The sequence below is a fragment of the Gigantopelta aegis genome, chromosome 3, assembly GCF_016097555.1.
Source record: "Gigantopelta aegis isolate Gae_Host chromosome 3, Gae_host_genome, whole genome shotgun sequence".
Classification (NCBI taxonomy): domain Eukaryota; kingdom Metazoa; phylum Mollusca; class Gastropoda; order Neomphalida; family Peltospiridae; genus Gigantopelta; species Gigantopelta aegis.
Window position 1 is genome coordinate 62845648 of NC_054701.1, and position 6420 is coordinate 62852067.

Below are 6420 nucleotides of genomic sequence, written 5' to 3' on the forward strand. Positions count from 1 at the left end.
TTGAAAATCATAGAAAAAAGGTATTAAGAAATGTGCCGTGTTTATGAGTGGGTTAAGTTCAATCTTGATTTCTTTGCTCATTTTAACCTTATTTCGGAGAATGTGGGAGACATTTGTTTACTTTCCCCATGCAAAAGTCAACGACATCAGAAATCTTCAAATGTACATACTGTTGCGCACAAACAATGCAGCCACTGAAATAGGTGCCTCACCAAAACAGGTTCACGGATGATAATAACATAAGACTTCAAATTGGACTAGAAAATAGGTGGTTCTACCTGATAGTTAACCTTGATGAACTATATAGTTCTACCATAGCAACAATGTTAATTATTAATAACATTGTTAACATAACGTTTTGGACTAATCGGGGGGCATAAGGTGGTTTAGACCAGGAGGTCGGTGAACCCGACACCTATATCACATATGGACCGGACCCATACTGCACTGTAGGCTGTAGCCTCCGCATTAGCGTGGTCCAACCCCTCCCACCACCCTCCCGCCTACGTCACTGCTAATCTGTACTGAGGTAATTATCTACAATTGCTATGCGATTTTACAGTTACTGCCTACACTTAATATTCAACGTTGTGAAATATCTAACCGCATGTCAGTTACAGATCAGCGCATTCACAACATGCGATGTAAACATACGGAAAGATTCTGGCACACGTCGAATGCACAACAATCTTATCTCACTACCAGGAAATACTACCTTTATCAGTTTATGTTACACACCTATAATAAAGAGAGTAATGCCCCTTGGCTTTAGTTACCCACGGCGGAATCTCACACCTGTGATTTTCGGTAGTGTACGGTTTAAGTTACGGTGAATATCAGTCCTCGTTATAGTAATAAAACGTGGGTTATACTGAAAACGTAGATGACATTCTATTATGATTGTCTTCTAATTTATTTATTGGTTGATTGGTTTATTCATTGGTTTATTCATTAGTTTACTAAATGATAGATTAATTGATAAAAAAAAAATTGGGGTTTATTTATTTATTTATATATTTGTTGTGTTTGTTTGTTTGTTTGTTATTACTTATTTATTTATTTATTATTAATCATTATAAAAACTGAACATTCTATAGAATGTGGCAAACATATATAATTACATTTGTAGTATATAATTCGTACACAGATGTAATGTAAACCATTAAACAGCCTTGGGGTGTAAAAAGTGGTTTCTTAAGACTAGCCTATACTCCCTGTTGGGGGGGGGGGGGGGGCGTAACCCAGTGGTAAAGCGCTCACTTGATGTGCGGTCGGTCTAGGATCGATCTCCGTTGGTGGGCCCATTTGGCTATTTCTCGTTCATGACTGGTGTATGTGCTATCCTGTCTGTGGGATGGTCCATATAAAAGATCCCTAGCAATTAATGGAAAAATGTAGCGGGTTTCCTCTCTAAGACAAAATTTACCAAATGATGGACATCCAAAAGCCGATGATTAATAAATCAATGTGTTCTAGTGGTGTCGGTGAACAAAACCCCACTTTTTTCTCTCTTCTGTTTAGCACAACCTTTACTGTTAATAAAAGTGGCTGATAAACAGAAGTTCTGTTTGCAGTCATCTCGTTTAATCTGGCTCCTTTATTAAACAACTAGTACCACTCATTCTCAATAAACCAATGCATTTGATGCGCCTATAGATTAAAAAAAAAAAAAAAAGCTCGGAAAGCAAAATAATTTATCCGATATTAAATGCTAGGGATTCCACGAGTTATCTTCCTTCAGTTTTAAAACCTAGAAATCGTCCACTTACCACCGAATGACAGTTTTTGAAAGATTCGTTACTGTCGCTGCTGTGAAATGTAGTTTCAGCCACTTTTTATAATACTAAATGATGTAACAGGCTTAGTTATATTTGCTCGATCATTCAAACTATCTCACTTTTCACTACTTCAGCAATATTAAACTACACTTGAATTTCTATTTCAGTACTTCCAACTCAATAGACTACATATTCCTATCTCAAAATAATACCACTTGTGTCCAAGACACAATGTTAACTTATCACAGTAAATTAACCATAGCATTTCTGGGCTCTCAGTTTATGATTGAAGGCTAACCTATATCTAAATAATAAATTTTCTAATTAATTATTATTGCCAAATATAATTATCATGTTTATGCTACTTATTAGTGAGAATGGCTATCTAATCTCAACTCGTTATTTAAAAACCCACAATTTTAGAAAATAAACAAAATGGGTTCCAACCCAACCCACCTAATGTATGTATATTATATGTGTACTAAATATTTGACATCCAATAGCCGATGATTAATGAATCAATGTGCTCTAGTGGTGTCGTTACACAAAACAAACTTTTTTTTGTGATTGTCGGGCACTTGTTTTGAGACGGCCCCTGGAAGACTGAATGGTTGAGTGGGCGATCATGTGACGCAACGTCACGATATAGGTCGGCGAACTTAGAATTCTGCTGTCCGGAGTTTGCCGAAGCTTAGCTGAATGTGGGTGCTGTCGGGTTTGTTTCTGTAATGTGTATATTATTGATTAATATGTGGATTTTTTTTAATCAATTAACTCGAAAATGATCAATGTAAAGGTATTTGACGTCAAACATAGGATTGTTGTGGTATTAGAGCGGAAATCTTTGACAACTTTTTGGTTGTCGGCAATTGCCAAAAAAATACATAGCTTGCTCTCGGACTGTAATGAGAGCATATTTATGTCCAAATGTCCGTCTAGCTCTCTTACAGTCAGAGCACTCGGGCTATATGATTCTGAACAACGAAACCGTAACATATGGCCAGAGGTGTATCTCTGCACAATGCAGAGTCGAATGGCATTTAGTAAAATAGTGGTTGATTCCATGAATCTATATAGTTCCTTGTCCATAGGAGGACAGCCACTCACGAGGAGATCCTTTACTGGATATTTTACCCCCTTTGCAGTGCTAAAATGAGGACTGCCACTCAGACTAGTTTACTAAATCAAAACTAGCACCGGATAGAACTCATTAGAATAAATACAGCTTTGATGACATCCACTCATAAATCACTGTCATAACAGTGATGATGTCAGATGTTCGCAAAAGGCGAGCATATCCTGCCTCACCGGTGGCACCCGCCATAAGTACTGCCACCACAGCTGTCGTGTAAAAGAATGAAAATAGCATAACTGTTCAATAGTTTTACCACAGAGATGAAAAAGTATGCACGAGTTCAAAAAATGAAATAACATCGGCCATCATTTTTGTCAGTGATACATCGTATTTAGTAGATATGGCCTCGAAATGGCTAAAACGTCTTGAATACCACCAGGAGTCCCTGGACATATAACCTTGATGGAACAACTTCTGCGCCAAACTGGTATGGAGTTCTGTGAAATAGGGATACAAATGAGCATGCCCTAAGCCCAAGGTATATTGCTCGACGTAGACGGAAAATTGACTATCGGACAATGGACGTTATCCCTTTGTCATGCAGCTTTATTTGGAGACTACTGTCGTTTTGAATCTCTATGCACAGATCGAGGTAGGAAACGGATATTTGTTTATTTTGTTTATAACTGTCGTTGGTGAATCAATGGAAGGTAATCAGTAATTTTCCTAGTGTCGAATGATATAAGATCCTCAATATAGCGGGAAGTAGAGTTAAATGTTTTAGCCAGATACCAGATTAGTCATAAAGTCTGATTCATATGCATAGAGAAACAAATTGGTTATGGTATTTGATGCTTTGTCAGTGGACATTAGCCCACACAGTTCGTTAATTGTAACTTATGTGTATGTTTGAAACTGAATATTGTTTATAATTGTTTTCGTATCCAACTCATGATTATAGCCAGTCACCCAAAACAAAGACAAAGAAAATGCTATTATATGTTATTGTTCTCAACACACTGGCGTGTGACTGTCAGTTTTTATTATTGTTGGCAATTTGCGACTTTGATGAACAACAGGGCGAGCCCTGCAAATGTCCAATGTCGCACGTCTGTTGAGAACAACAAACTCGTCACATACCCTGTTTTTGTTAGTGGCAACCTTTTGAGATTCCAGATATTTTGGGAAATTCCGTGAATTTTTTCAGATTTGTTAATGGAACACAAACAATCATTAACATTGGATGCTTTTAAAATAATTTCTCGAAATTATGTATTTGTTTTCATGTCACTGATAATTTATTTCTCGGAAATTTCCGTAAAGTTATCGTCCACGGAAAGTCCCGAAGTATACCGGTACAGTACAAAACGTGCCGAAACGCACCACGACAGAAAAAAAAAAAGCCAGTATATCGGTATACCGGTAATAACGCACATATCTACATAAAAAGAAAAAAACCCAGAAAAAGTATCTATTGTACTATGATGATATTGGTGATGTATTTATTTATCTGTATAAAATTTACAGAAAATAGATGTTAATATATTCACAAATATTATATTACAAGACCAAATGTAAATAAATTGAAGCAGCTTTGCAGTTGAAAAAAAACAAGAACAAAAAACCAAACAAAAAACACACAAGCAAACAAAAAAACAACCCCTCCCCCCAAAAGAACCATATCATTTGATGATAGTTAAAAGTCATTATTAGCCTCTAAACGGTTACAAATGTAGACTGGTACATCAAACGTCGTGATATGTACCCTCCTGCCTACGGGAAAGTGTGCATAAACGATCCCTTGCGGTTTCGGTAGGAGTAGCCAGCTATGTGGCGGCAGTGGGTTTCCTCCCTTTCGTTGTATCGACCAAATGTTGGAATAACCATTTTAGACACCAAATAGCCTAAGTTTAAAATATGCCTATGTCGTGTTAAACAAATATTCCTTTGCTTTAAACATTTATTCATTCATCAGTAATAATCGTTGATTTACAAAGAGCTGGGGTATTGCTAAACATGTATTTTCCTAGGTCATGTTTATGTTTAATACTGACTATATACTGTCCATCCTTCAATTCCTATCTCCAGTTTTAAATCTGAAGGTTAGATGATTTACAAAAAGGATGAAGCCAGGCGCGGATTTATGTTGTCAAATGCATTTTGTATTTGTCTAGTAAGTCTTGTTTATCAACGCCATCGAAATATAGTACATTAAAGCGGCAGTATCCGGAATATTTTTATTATTTAAGCATATAGAACAGAAAATCCAACTACGTTTGGTGCATATATGACGCCGCACTCCGCATTGATTTCACTACGCTGGCTTGTCCAGGTCACAAACAAAGCCAGTATTTTGAAAGTGAGACACTTTTGACGGGCTCGTACCGATCTCGGTTTTCATTGGCTTATCACAAGTATAGAATTCCCCAACTAGAGATCACGTGAGATTTCGCAATTTTTGAACAAATTTAACTGTCTTGATTGAGGGGTCGTCTCATATCTCCAAAACATATTTATATCCATAGAGGTATGGTACAAAGCCTTTCCAGGGGTCGGTGGGTGGGGGATTTGCCTTGAAATTCTGACAGTGACCAGCTGTTGGCATACGCGTTACATGTAAGGGGGTGTTACTAATTACGTAACGCTCTAGGGGTAGAGTAAGAGGGTACTGTGTTCCATTTACGTAACATTTTTCAAGACTATATGTTATTTTTGTTCATTACTTAGACCTAAAAAGGTGTTTTTTGGAAATGCGCGGTCATCCTGGATCGATCCCCATCGACGGGTATATAAAAGACCGTGATATGTGATATCCTGTCTGTGAGATCCCTTGCTAAAAAAAAATGTAGCGGGCTTCCAAGGCGCGTGTGCAGGGTTTCAGCGGGGTTGAGGTCATAGACTGTGATGAGCGAAGTTTATATGGGGCCATGCTCCCACCCAAAATTACATTTCAAATTTTTTTAAGCTTGGGCAAGTAAGGGTTTCGACCTCCAATACCCCCTCCACCCCCCCCCCCCCCCCCCCCCCCGCTGCACATGCAACCGATTCCTCTCTAACATTATATGTCAAAATTACCAAATGTTAGACATCCAACAGCAGACGGAAGGAAGGATAGGATGTTTTATTTAACGACGCACTCAACACATTTTTTTTACGGTTGTATGCGGTCGGATGATTATTAAATCAATTTCAAATCCGCAAACGCACCTGTTAACTGACATTGACAACAGGCTGTCGTTTGTGGTTTGCCGAGCAATGGACACACAGGCGACGAATCGAGCGTATACCTTTGACGTTCTCCGTTCATAGCAACACACACACAAGTGCAGTTGAACTTGTATTTCATATTTGTGCATGATATTATTATATGGTAACCAGACACTGTAACTTTAATAGCAATGCGACGTATTCACACATTTCTACTTTGTTTTACGATACTGCCACGTGATTTAAAGTCAAGGACACTGACCGTGGTAGAGTCAGATTTCTTGTACATGTGATCGGTTGACGAGCACCTGAAACAAACATACACCGATTTAATTTCAACTCAGTAATTCGAATTTACCG